Source organism: Ovis aries, chromosome X, assembly GCF_016772045.2.
Source record: "Ovis aries strain OAR_USU_Benz2616 breed Rambouillet chromosome X, ARS-UI_Ramb_v3.0, whole genome shotgun sequence".
NCBI classification, from domain to species: domain Eukaryota; kingdom Metazoa; phylum Chordata; class Mammalia; order Artiodactyla; family Bovidae; genus Ovis; species Ovis aries.
In genome coordinates this window covers 87,612,914-87,626,801 of record NC_056080.1, presented here as the reverse complement: position 1 = coordinate 87,626,801, position 13,888 = coordinate 87,612,914, and the positions used below count along the sequence as shown (strand labels likewise).

Below are 13,888 nucleotides of genomic sequence, written 5' to 3'. Positions count from 1 at the left end.
GGTATGTACACGGAGAAGGCAATGGCACCACACTCCAGTACTCTTGCCTGGAAAATCCCATGGATGGAGGAGCCGGGAAGGCTGCAGTCCATGGGGTCACTGAGGTTTGGACACAACTGAGCGACTTCACTTTTACTTTTCACTTTCATGCATTGGAGAAGGAAATGGCAACCCACTCCAGTGTTCTTGCCTGGAGAACCCCAGGGACGGGGGAGCCTGGTGGGCTGCCGTCTATGGGGTCGCACAGAGTTGGACACAACTGAAGTGACTTAGCAGAGTATGTACTTGGGACATAGTCATGAGCAAGATAGACTTAACCTTTCCTTCAAGGAGCTCACCATCCAACTGGGGAGGAAGCCACATAAAGAAGTAATGACAGGGCTGTGATAAGAGGAGTACCAAGTTCTATGGGAGCAGATGGCAAGGGAACTGGCCCAGACTTTAGAAAGAGATAAAATGAAAGATAAGAGGGCTGAACAGGGTTTGCCATGCAGTCACTGTAGTGGCAGGAATGTTTCATATATGAAGGCCAAATTTCATGGAGTATTTGAAGCACTGCAAACAGTTTAGGGGTGCAGCAACTTTGACTTAGATATTAAAACAGAAGAACTTATAACCCACATTAAAGGGTGGGGTTTTATCCTGTGGACCAAAGGGAAACAAAGATGGATTTCAAGCAAAAGAATGGTATGGTTAGAGCTAATCCTTAGAAGTCAGTCTGACTATTGTGTGGATAATTGGGAGTGAACAACATTGGGGTCAAGGGAGCCAGTTATGAGCTGTTGTATTAATGTGGATGAGAAAGTGTGGCCTGGGCTGGGATAGTGGCACTTTTGGATAGAGGTAGATTTGAGAGCTGTTAAGTGTGTAGCATCAATAGGAGTTAGTGATTAATGTATGTGTGGCAAGAGTTAGCATGCTGAAAGGAGAGTATGAATTTCAGGTTTCTGAATGATGGGCCAACTGGAAAGATAGTGGTGCTGAGCTGGACCAGTGAGAAGGGCAAGTTTGACAGGGTAAGATGGGTCATTTTGGATGAGCTCTTTTTAAAAAAATTATTTTAATAGGAGGCTAATTTACTATATTGTGGTGGTTTTTGCCATACATTGACGAATCAGCCACGGGTGTGTCTATGGGCCATCCAAGTAGATATGACTAGTAGGCAGTTAGATATATGGTTCTGGAGCACAGGAGAAAGGTCTGGCTGCATATAAAAGTTGAAAGTCATCAATATATAGATGATAATTGAAATCACAATGAATGATTGATTCTAAACAGAAGGAATAAGGAGAAAAAGGGTGGACTGGAATAGAATCCAGGGGAACACCACAAGCATCCCAAGCATTTTTTTAAAAATTAGTTATTTTAACTGGAGGATAATTACTTTACAATATTGTGACAGTTTTTGCCATACATCAACATGAATCGGCCACAGGTATACTTGTGTCCCCCCCCCCCATCCTGAACCCCTCTCCTACTTTCCCCCAACCCTATCCCTCTGGCTTATCTCAGAGCACTGGCTTTGGGTGCCCTGCTTCTTGCATTGAACTGGCACTGGTCATCAGTTTTATATATGGTAATGTATATGTTTCAGTGCTATACTCTCCAATCCCACCCTCACCTTCTCCCACTGAGTCCAAAAGTCTCTTGTGTCTCCTTTGATGCCCTGCATGTAGGATCATCATTACTACCTTACTAAATTCCATATATATATATATATATATATATATATATATGTGTGTGTGTGTGTGTGTGTGTGTGTATGTTAATACACAGTATTTATGGAGAAGAAAAGAGTGCTGGCTCCCAACAACAGTGCCAACAACAACAGTAGTAGTCAGCAGTACTAAAGTCTGGTCTGACACACATGATCAAGCCCAACGAGACAGATGAGTAGATCATACACATGTCACTAGCGTTCAAACCTTAACAGTCATGGAGTCATTTCCCTTAAGTCATTACCATATCTGTTCTAAATGGAAAGATACTAGTGAAGTGATAAGTACTAAGATACAGAGCCTGAACTTAAACTGATCTTGGTGACTGCTTTAAAATTAAAAGTGATAGATATTCTCCCAAACTCCATGGGCATTGAGACTTTAAATTATAAATCACCAGTCAAAAGATCTCATATCTGGATCATTGGCCAACCTGATGCTGGTAAAGAATCTGGATAGAGGGACTTCCCTGGTGGTTCAATGGTTAAGACTCCACACTGCCAGTGCCAAGGGAGCACAGGTCCTTGCTGTGTAGTGCAACTATTTTTTTTAAAAAAAGAATCTGGATAGATATAAAGTTAGATCACTTGGAAAATGAGGACAAAATCTTTCTTGAATGTCACTGTCACAGATAATTGAAGCTCTCCATAAAAGAAGGGCTTCTCTTTACTGTCATAAAGGTCTATTTTATTCACTATGGCATTTTGTGACTATTTTTTTGTCTATCTGTGGCCTAAGTGATACACAACTTGCCCTTAGGAGGACTGGGAAACCGATATACCTGCTATGGAATTGCTAGGCTGAATTTAGAGCCTTAGACCAAGCTGTAATGTGGACCATCCAAGTTACTTGCTACTTGCCCCAGACCTCAGAGGCTTGCTAAGAAAACATAGCTGTGCATGGGTTATCTCTTTAGGGTAGAAGGGCAAAGGGAGGTGATACTCAAATGGGAAGGTATCCAGGAATAGTAGGACTGGCTATAGAATGTGTGGGGCTTAGTGCAAAATGAAAATACAGGGCTCCATATTCAAAATTATTAAGGATTTTAAGATGGTGACAACAGGACATTAAACCAAGTACAGGGCTGTTCAAGGAGCTGGGCCTTATGTGATCACACAGGTTGCATATACATGCACACCTTGGGGAATAGTTGTGACATGGCAAACCAAGTTGTACATGGATTCCTCCACCACCTTCACACCTGTCAGTGCTAAAAAAAAGTGATAGGGAGGTTAATGGAACTCAACATCAAACTTAACTAAAAATCTGTTAAAGGCCCCCAGGCAGAGTCAGTATATGAAGGGAAATGTAGGAGATGGCTAGGCCTACAGATGCCAGAATGGTTAGGCTAAAGGCTTCTAGTTGCACTCTTTATTTTTCCTTCATTCCCCCCCACCCCCCAGATCTGACCCCAGTTTCTTAGGCGACTCTTACAAATATTTCAAGAACAGAGACTTCCAATCTTACACATTTTGTTTCAGAAAGTAGAATAACAGAAAAAGCTGTCCATCACTTTTATGAAGCTAATGTGTTGTAGATAACACAGCCAGAAGAGTGTGCAAGAAAAGAACATTAGAGGCCAATTTAACTGAAGGACATGGATACAAAAATCCCACAAGTGTGTGTGTGTATACTGAATCCAATAATGTATTAAGTAGGCTTTGTTCCAGAAATGCAAGTATGTTTCAGTGCTGGAACGCAGAGGAATAGAATCACAATGGGCTGAAGAATAAAAATGATATGATTTTCTGAAAACGTGAAGAAAACCAGTTGAGAAATATCAACACTCATTTATCATTTTAAAAATCTTAGCAAGCTAGGAATAGCAGGGAGCTCCGCTAACCTTATAAAAGTAAACTAAACGTATTTAACGGAGAGATTCTAGAAGCAGTCCCATTGAGGTCAAGAACAAGGCTATGAAGCCCTGTATCACAGCTGCTATTTAACATAATACTAGAGGGTCTAGTCAAAGAATCATATAATAGAAACATGATTTGTAATGGCTAAAAGACAACCACTGTTACTTGCATACAAATATCATTTACATAGACAATCTGAGAAAATCAACAAATCGTTGGGACTGATGAGTGTTGGATCTAGCCCCTAGAGTCATTATCGGTCCTGGTGTGCCTACAGATATCCATTATTTGTCAGCTTCTTACTGCTCTGGGCAAGTATGCCACTGTGCAGGTTGCCCAGGACTGAGGGATTTCCCTGGGTGCAGAATTTTCCATGCTAAAAATGAAACAGTCACCCTAGTTCTGACTCTGATTTCTTTCTTCTCTCATAACCCCTGGATATTTCCTTTCAAGCTAGGCTATGTTTTGTATTACAGCTTATCCAGTATTTCTAGATATTTTTGACGTAAAGTATGGATCTGCATCAGCTCAATCTTAATTTTTGCCAGAATTTCCCTTATTAAGCCTTTAAGAATAAGGAAACATTTAATGACACCAGCAAATGTTCATGTGCAGAGTGAAAAAAAAGCAAACTATACAACTCTGTTTTTATTGTAAAGATATGTATTCACATCTTTGAAAATTTTTAAAATAGCTAGCAGAACTTCAGATAGAATTGACTTCAGTCTCTTTCAGAGGAGATGACTATGGATGAATGGAAAAGAAATCTTACAGGATGAGCAGCTGGAAAGGGGGAAGGATGGAGGATAGGAAAGAAAAATGGTGAAGATTGCGAGAGGTAATCAAGGGGGAATGCTTTCATAACAGTGAGACAGTTTGTATTTTAAACACTTACAACCTGTAGCTCTTTCTCTCACATTGTCTACTTCCATCTTGGAGAAAGTGATCAAATGTTATGCATCAGAGCCCTGAATCCAGATTACATTGTCTTAGTGAGCATTCAGCTAGGTCATAGGAGCAGGCATTTTAAACAATCACTTACTAAGGGAATTTTTAAAAAATCTGTGCATTAACCAGGGAGAGAATAAAATAAGTTAACTAAAATACATTTGAATGGTAATTAGTCCTAGAAAGACTCTGACATGGCTCAAGATTTTTATGTTAATTAAGCAATCCAGTAGTAAACCCAGGCTCAAAACAGAGCTTTGATGAGTTGTTAAAGAGGTTTCTTAGTCATGAAAATGATGGAGGTCTATTCTTAGAATTTTTAGGTATAAGTGCATCAAAATAGGGAAATCCTGCCTGAGGAAGTATATTCCTTAAATAGTTATGTAAAATAGGTTCTGTAGGAAGGAGGAGGATGGGTGTAACTATTGATATAAAGAAGGAACACTAGGAAGATCTTTGTGCTGATGGAATAGTTCCATATCCAGATTGTGGTGATGGTAACAGTGAACCTACACATGTGATAAAATGGCATTGCATTATACACACACACTGTACCAATGTCAGTTTCCTGGGTTTGCTGTTAATTGAAGTATATTTGATTTATATATTATTTTAGTTTCAGATAATTGTACTGTAGCTATGTGAGATGCAACCATTGGGGGAAACTGGGTGAAGGATTTGTGGGACCCCCTTTGTTCTCTTTGCAACTTCCAAGGAATTCAGAATTACTTCAAAATAAAAGTTTTTTTTTTTTTTTAAATAGAGAAACAACAGCAAAAAGTAGGTCGTGTAGACTAGCATCTCCCAGGAAAAGCCAACATGATGAAAGGTGGTTGTTGTATCACGCAAAGACGCCGGGATTCTTGGCCCCTGGAAGAAAAGAATTCAATCCGGGACCAGAGACGAGGCTTGATCACTCAGAGCTTTTGTGTAATAAAGTTTTATTAAGGTATAAAGGAGATGGAGAGAGCTTCTGACATAGGCATCAGAAGGGGGCAGAAAGAGTACCCCCCTGCTAGTCTTCAGCTGGAAGTTATATAGTCACTAGCAGTCTGTTAATGAAGGAAAGGAATGTCTTAAAACTCAGAATGGCACCAGGCCCCTCACTCATAAGATGCATTTTGGGATAATCTTGGCACCAAATGGTTCATCCTGGGCCATAAAATGATTAACTTGAATCTTGAAGAAGGGCAGATCACCATACAAATAGTTTCATTTACATAGATTAGAGGAACAATATCTGAGTATAACATACTGGTTTGTCAAGTAGGTTCTGAGCCAAAGGCGGAATGGACTTGAAGACAGAGTTTGGGGTAAATGCATAGTACATTAGCATAGCTTAAGACAAACATTTCCATAGAAAAAGCCATTGGTTATCTCTAGGTTTGAGAATAGTTAACTTCAGGTGAAACCAGGTGTCATTATGGCAACACAGTATTTTAAGAGAAACCTCCTTTTAAATTTGTATAGAGAAGGAAAAAAATATCACTAGTTTGTTTCCTCCTGCCGCTTAAGTGAGATAAAAATGTCTGATACTTACAGGCTATTTCCTCCGTTTGGAGACCCCTGGCCTTCGTGCCTGTTACCGACTCAATGATCCCCAAATATCCTGCCTCTTTTGCTTAGTTGGGTACCACGGCTGGCAGAAGAGGTTTGGGCTGACTGACACTTGTGTGCCTTGCCAAATTATGCCTTAGATGACAGAAAGATAAATACAGACTTCAGAGCCTTATTCATTTTCACTTTTATAAAGGCCACAGTGTCTTGCTGCAGTTAGAGAAATGGCCTTCTAAAACATTATTCTACAACTGTTTTATTTAGACATATCAGTCAAATGACCAGTTTATTTACTTGAGAATGAAAAAAATCACCTAATGAATTGAATCAGGATGTCAAGTCCTTCACTTAATATAGACAGACATGGGATACACGTTCGTGATAAAATAGCTCACAGAACAGATTTTAGGCAATTTGACTTATAATTTTTTAAAGTAGAGAATTATACTTGAACATTAAAGTAATTGGTATATTAGGTATATTAATTAGTATATTAGTATAGTTAGTAAATTAGGAAATTGACCTTAACTGTTAAAGCTAAGTTTAAATATAGTAACATCGAGAACTAGAAAAGACCAAAAATTATCTCATCCAATTACCTCATTTTATATATAGCAGAAGTTTATATATGAGTAAAAGCTATAGCTGTGTAAAAGCTAAGATTCTGATATATCTAGGCATCCATTTTCATAGGTTTGTCACCTAGGGTATGGGGCCTAGTTTGGTTTGTGTCTAGCTCCTGGGGAACTTTGGCTTATGTTTGGCTCTTGGAGGCAGAATTTTGGTGATGAATGGGTGAACAGAGTGCCTGTTTCTCTAACTGGCTCATAGACTAGGCTGGAGTCTTAAGGAGAGAAGAGCATTTTTTATTTCACCTTAGAACATAGGATTAAAGTGCAGTGAGGACTGAAGGGAAGCTGCAGGTTGAAAGCACTGGAAGACAGCATCCTGAGCATAGATGTTTCTCAAGGACAAGAGCAGCAGTGGCAGTGACTTTTCTCTGGAAGAACTGGAGCAGATTTGTTTGTTCGCTCAGTATGTTTATTGGGGCTTCCCTGCTTGCTCAGTGGTAAAGAGTTCACCTGCCAGTGCAGGAGATATAGAATTAGATCACGGTTCCAGGAGGATCCTCCATGCTGCGGAGCAACTAACCCTGTGTGCCACAACTACTGAGCCCTTGTGCCCTAGAGCCTGGGAACTGCAACTACTGAAGCCCAAATACCCTAGAGCCTGTGCTCTGCAATAAGAGAAGCCATCGAGATGAGAAGCCTGTGCACCACAATTAAGAGAGTAGCTTGCTGCTTGCTATAACTAGAGAAAAGCCTACGCAGCAACAAAGACCCAGCACAGTTTTACATTTACATTTAAAGTCGCTCAGTCATGTCTGACTCTTTGACCCCATGGACTATATATACAGTCCATGGAATTCTCCAGGCCAGAATACTGGAGTAGGTAGCCTTTTCCTTCTCCAGCAGCAACAAAGACCCAGCACAGCCAAAAATAAATAAATAAAAAAATTTAAAAGAAATTGCAAAAAAGTTAATATATAGGTTTACTGAGTACCTACTATATTCCAGGCAATGTTCTGGGTGCTTAGACTACATCATGGGAGACAGTAAAGAACCCTGCCATCAATAAGTTTACGTTCTACTGAGGAGCCGGGTAAGACAGAGAAGAAACAATAGGCATAATAAGTAAATCATGTGGTATGTTAGAATGTCATAAACACTGGAAAAACAGCAGAAGGAGAGGAGTTCAGAGTGGCATCGAGGGGAGGTACTACTGAATAGTCAAGGTAGAAGATTTGAGGAAAGATTTGAAGGATATAAAGGAGTCAGCTGAACTAATATCCAAGAGACGTACATCCCACCAGAGACAGTCTGAGCAAAGGCCCCAGTGCAGGAATGTGTCTGGCTTGTTTGCAGAGGAGCTAAGAGGTCTGTGTGACTGATTCGGAGAGCAAGGGGAGGGGATAAGGCGAAGAGATGAGAGTAGTGGTCAGGGCCAGAAGACAGAAGGGGCCTGGTAGGCTGTGGTGAGGACTTGGGCACTCATTCTGGGTGAGATGGGAGCTGGTGTGGAGTTTCAAGCAGAGCAGGGATGGGACCTGACTTGTGTTTTAATAGAATCACTTAGGTTATGGTGTTGATAATAGACCGTAGAATGGCAAGAGGAGAAGCAGAGACACCAGTTATGAACCAGTTGCAGCAGTGTAGGTAGCTCAAACCAGTGTGGAAGCAAGGTTAGAAGTGGTGTTAAGGTCTGATCCTGGGGGTACTAAGAAGTGTTGATAGGATTTCCTGACAATTTGGATGTGAGGTGTAAGGGAAAGCTAGTAATGCAGGAAAAACTGGAAGAACAGAGTTACTGTCAATACTGATACAGGGAAGGCTGGCGGAGGAACAAGTTACAGGGGATAATCAAGAACCAACCATGGTGAATTTGAGATAATTATTGGATATTCAAGTGGAGATGTTGAATAGGATATATGAGTCGGGATATATGATGTATGAGTCAGGAATTCAGGGCTAGAAATAAAAACTTGAGAAGTGTATTTAAAGCCATAGATTGCCACTTACCTGGTGGCTCAGTGGTAAAGAATCCACCTACCAATGCAGGAGACAAGTTCAATCCCTGGGTCAGGAAGATCCCCTGGAGAAGGAAATGGCAACCCACTCTATTATTCTTTCCTGGAGAATTCCATTGACAGAGGAGCCTGGCGGGCTACAGTCCATGGTGTCGCAAAGAGTCTGACATGACTTAGTGACTAAACAACAACAAACATAGAATGAATAAGATCGTTAAAGAAAAGGACCAAAGACTAATCCCTGGACCATGCCAAAACTGATACAGGGAAAAAGAGGAGAACCAGGAAAGAAAGCTGGGAGTGCCAAGAGAAAAGTGTGATGCATGTTCAAATTCTACTGATAGATCAGTAAAATTAGAGCTTAGGCTTGAAGGCTTATCAATATGGAGGTCATTGTGGACCTTGATGAGATCCCTGTGATGAACTAAAAGGAGTGAAAGCCTACTTGGAATGAGTTTTAAAAGACTAAAAAGAATTAGAGACAGCAGATATAGGCAACTCTTTTGAGAGATTTTTGCTTCAAAGAAATCAAGCAGTAGTTGGCAGTTGGGGTGCGTGGATGGGTAGTGAGAGCAAGGGAAGTATCTTTTAAGGTAATGTATTTAATAATTGGAAAAAAGAGATCAGTTTTCCACTTGAAGTTTAATGACGAATGCACAATTAATACAGATTGTGCTGAATTAAGACATAATGTGTCAAATAGATATAGAATTGACCTAAACACATGAGATCAACTTCAGCAACCATTGGCAAATGCAAATCAAAACCAGAGTGTAATATTGCTTCACAACTGTGAGCATGGCTGCAGTCAAAAAGAAAGAAAATAATAAATGTTGGTGAGGATTTGGAGAAATTGGAACATTTATACGTTGCTAGTTTGACTGTTTTTCAACATGCTAAATATAGTAATTTCTCTTAAACCCTTCAACACTTCCCACTCGTACTCACCCTGTCTATCCTACAGGGGGGTCTGCAGCACCCTGAGTGGGGTCCTATCCATCCCGAACACTCAACACTGGGGGAAGAACAGGGCTGATGACCCTAGTTGTTCAGAGCAATAGGGGTAATGACCCTACTTGCTCCAAGGGGGTGGCAATAGGGCTGATGACCCTAATTGCTTGGGGAACCTACCTTTGAATAGCCTGTTCCGGGCGCCACTTGCTGGGGGCCTGCCCCAGTGGATCCAGGAAATTCAAAGGGGAGACGGCGTAGGTGAGGAAAACTTATTTATTTAATTAGAAATATAAAGAGAGACTAGGAGGAAATAGTATAGTAGGAAAATTTTGTGGAGAAAAGAGGCTGAATAACTTGGTTTATGGGGAAAGCCAATAAAACTTCAGGACAAGAAGTTTGCACCATCTACGTTAGGCCACCGGCACTCGTTTGAATAGTGGAGGGTGCCCCGCCTTGAGCTCCCTCTCTCATGGGACTTAGAAGCCGGGACAAGTAAGTAGACATGGCGAGCCTCCCTGCTCCAGATGGGAATGCAGCCAGAAAATAAAGAGGACACGGGGGAAACCAGTCCAGTGACTAGCCCATCCTCTATTGTTGTAAAGGCCTTTTACACCTTTTTTTTTTATACATAGAGATTAATGGATAATATAAAATTATGCAGCATCAGCAGCCCTGACTCTTATCAAGACCAGGCTTTTTCTCTGCATACTTAGTTGTATACACAAGTCTTAGGTGATTTACATCATCTTCTGGCCAGAAGGCCAATTAACATTTTACAGCCCTTTTCCGACAAGGGTTTGTCAACCAGAAGACTTATTTGCCTTAATAGTGTTGTTCTTCCCAAAGTCTGGTGCCACTCTCAGAAAGCGCTAAATAAAGTTAGATTCTTACATAGCAAGGATACAACAATTTATAACAATGAAAGAAGTACAGTGATTTATAACAAAGAGAAAAGTAATTAACTCAAAAGTCTAGTGTTGCTAACATCAAAACTACTATATTCCTATTTCTGCATCCTGATTACATTGATTAATATCCTCCCAGCTGCCTAAAAGATAAAGGATATGGAGGCCTGGAGGCAAATATTAACAAACTCTTCACCAAAAGAATTCTTAGCTCTAAAAGGCTCTATATCTTTAAGATGTTTTGAGCTTCATGCCTCTCACAGTTGGGGGCTGTAAACAATCCACAAGTTGTAAAGGTCCCCAACTGTTAGGCAAGTTAGAGCGCCATCAAAGGGGTTTGAGCTGAAACATTCTTTTCATATGCAGGAGACTGTTAACTGAAGCCCTGAGTTAACTTTTTCCAGAGAATGTCAGAAGAGTGGAAAGCACAGTACAATAAGGCAGGCAGACTCTGGTTTTGGGGGGTAGATGTTCAGGAAAAACCAGGGGGAACCCCTAAAGCCAGATCATGTCTTTGCATTTTGTTGGGCTTCCTTCCTCATGACCTTTGCCATGGGCGGGATTCCTCACGCTGGCTCCCGGCATGCCCCAGTTCTTGATCTTTAGGAGGAGTCTCCAGTCTTTCATCATTAATTATGATATTGTTGTTCAATTGCTAAGTCATGTCTGACTCTTTGCGACCCCATGGACTGCAGCATACCAGGCTTCCCTATCCTTCATTATTTCCCAGCTTGCTCAAACTCATGTTCATTGAGTAGGTGATGGCATCCAACCATCTCATTCTCTGCTGCCCTCTCTCCTCTTGCTTTCAATCTTTCCCAGCATCAGGGTCTTTTCCAATGAGTTGGCTCTTCATATCAGGTGGACAAAGTATTGGAGCTGCAGCATCAGTTCTTCCAATGAATATTCAGGACTGATTTTCTTTAGGATTGACTGGTTTGATCTCCTTGCAGTCCAAGGGATGCTCAAGAGTCTTCTCCAACACCACAGTTCAAAAGCATCAATTCTTCAGCACTCAGCTTTCTTTATGGTCCAACTCTCATATCCTTACACGACTGCTAGAAAAACCATAGCTTTGACTATACAGACCTTTGTCGGCAAAGGGCTGTCTCTGCCTTGCAATGTGCTGTGTAGACATTAGCTGTGTAGTTTTCCTCAATGCCTTTTATCAGGTTGAGGAAGATTTTTTTCATTCCTAGTTTGTTATTATTGACAGGGTGTTAGATTTTGTCATATGCTTTTTCTGTGATTATTGAGATGATCATGTGCTTTCCCCCTTGGTTTTACTGATACATTGTGATACATTGATTGATTTTCATATGCTGAACCAACCTTTCATTCTTGAAATAAGTCCCACTTGATGATGGTATATAATCCTATTTATATGTTGCTGGAGTTGGTAGTTTTTTGAAGATTTTTGTGTCTATATTCATAATAGATATTTGCTTGGCTTCTGTGTCTATGTCTGATTTTGGTATCAATAATAATGGCCTCAGAATGAGTTGGAAAATTTCTCTGTTTTTATATTATTTTTAAGAGATTGTAAAGCCCAGTGAGGCCATCTGGACCTGGGCCTTTCTTTGGGAATACTTTTAAAATTACTGATAGAATCTCTACTTTTAAAAGGTCTATTTAGAGTTTTCCATTTCTTCTTGAGTTTAATTTTTTCCTATCTTGGAATTTATTCCTTTCATCTAAGTTGTCTAAGTTATTGGATTATAATCGTTCATAGTATTGTTTTTATTTTTCTAAGTTTGGTAGTGATGTTCTTTCATTTCTTAATCATTTGAGTTCTCTCTTTTTTGCTTGGTCAATGTAGTTAAAAATGTTCCATTTTTGCTGATCTGTTCCAAGAACCAACTTATAATGTCACTAGTCTCTATTCTTCAGCTCTATTTTGTTGGTTTCTGCTCTAATCTGTATTATTTCCTTCCTTTTGACTGCTTTGGGTTTAGTTTTGGCTTCCTTTTTCGTTTAAGGTGGAATATTAGGTTATTGTTTTGAAATCTTTTTTCTTTTAATATGGTTCTTCACAACTATACATTTCTCTCTAAACATTGGGTTTTAGCTATATCCTGTGAGTTTTTTATACTGTGTTTTACATTTTCATTCATCTCAAAGTATTTTCTTATTTTGTTTGTGATTTCTTCTTTGATAGTACGATTATTAAGAAATGTGCTGTTTTACTTCCACTCTTTTTATATAGTTCTGACTTTTGAACCATGTAAATATTTTTTTTTTTCTGCACAAAGGTTTCTTTTTATTCATAACATAGGCCAAGTTATTTAAGTCAATAAATTTTTAACAATTTTCACACTTCCTGATTCTTTGCACTGCCAGTCACCATAGCTCCTCCATAGTTGCCATCTTCAAGTTAGCCCTTTCAAAAAGTTCTGCTCAATCCACAGCTGTGATGCCACAGTTGTTTTAGTTGGGCCTCTTAGATCTTCAGTGGAGTTCACTTCAAAGTTTGCCACTTGTAATCTTCCAGATCCAATTTCCTCAAGCAGTTTACTATAGGATCCTGTTTAGGGTCAGGAGATGGGATCTGTCTAGTTTCTCTAAAACTTGACAGAGATCACTGGGATGTGCCAATACCTAAGATTAAAAAAAAATTGTTAGGTTTTTCATAGTTTAATTGGCAGCTATGTCTTGTAGTTCTTTCCCACAGATCTAACAGGTAGTTCTATGAGTAAAGGAAACTACAGAGTTACTCTATGAGGCGTTTCCAACGACGTAGGTTTATAGAAAAAGCCCCATCGGGATAGACCTCAACTGAACCATGTAAATATTTTATATATTCAAAAGGTAAAGTCAGAAGGGGTTTAAGAAAAACAAACCTTAAGTTGAAAACCTACAAAAACAAATGATTTAGAGTGATAACATAATCACAGAGGAAAAAAATTAATTCAAGCAAATTTGACTCTGAACAATCTCAGAAGAATATAGCCTAAGGATATAAAATTAAGGTGACCATACAGTTGTGGTTTGTTCCTAAACTTTTTGTTTTGCTACACTGATGTGTTCATTCTTCCCCTAATACCACACTGTCTTATAGCTATATAATAGGTCTTGATATCTAGGTGTGTAGGTCCTCCAGCTTTGTTCTTTAAGGTTGCTTTGGCTATTCTTGGCCTTTTGCATTTCCATATGTTTCACACCAATTTGTCAGTTTTCATCACAAACCTGCTGCAGTTTTCATTGGAATTTCATTGACTCCATAAATCAGTTCACATATTAACAATATTTAGACTCTAATCCATGGACATAGTATATTCCTACATTGGCATACTTAGGTTTTTTCTCAACAGTGTTTTCTAGTTTCCATTGTAAAGATCTTACATATCTTTTGTTAGATTT

General features: G+C 39.6%; 1 non-coding gene across 1 annotated transcript; it reads right to left on the bottom strand.

Moving 5' to 3' along the window:
* Window positions 1-13,173: 13,173 nt before the first annotated feature.
* Window positions 13,174-13,304, bottom strand: LOC114112592 (small nucleolar RNA SNORA18). The gene has a single exon (XR_003587914.2). It is a non-coding gene; the product is annotated as a small nucleolar RNA SNORA18 (small nucleolar RNA).
* Between the last annotated feature and the right edge of the window lie 584 nt (window positions 13,305-13,888).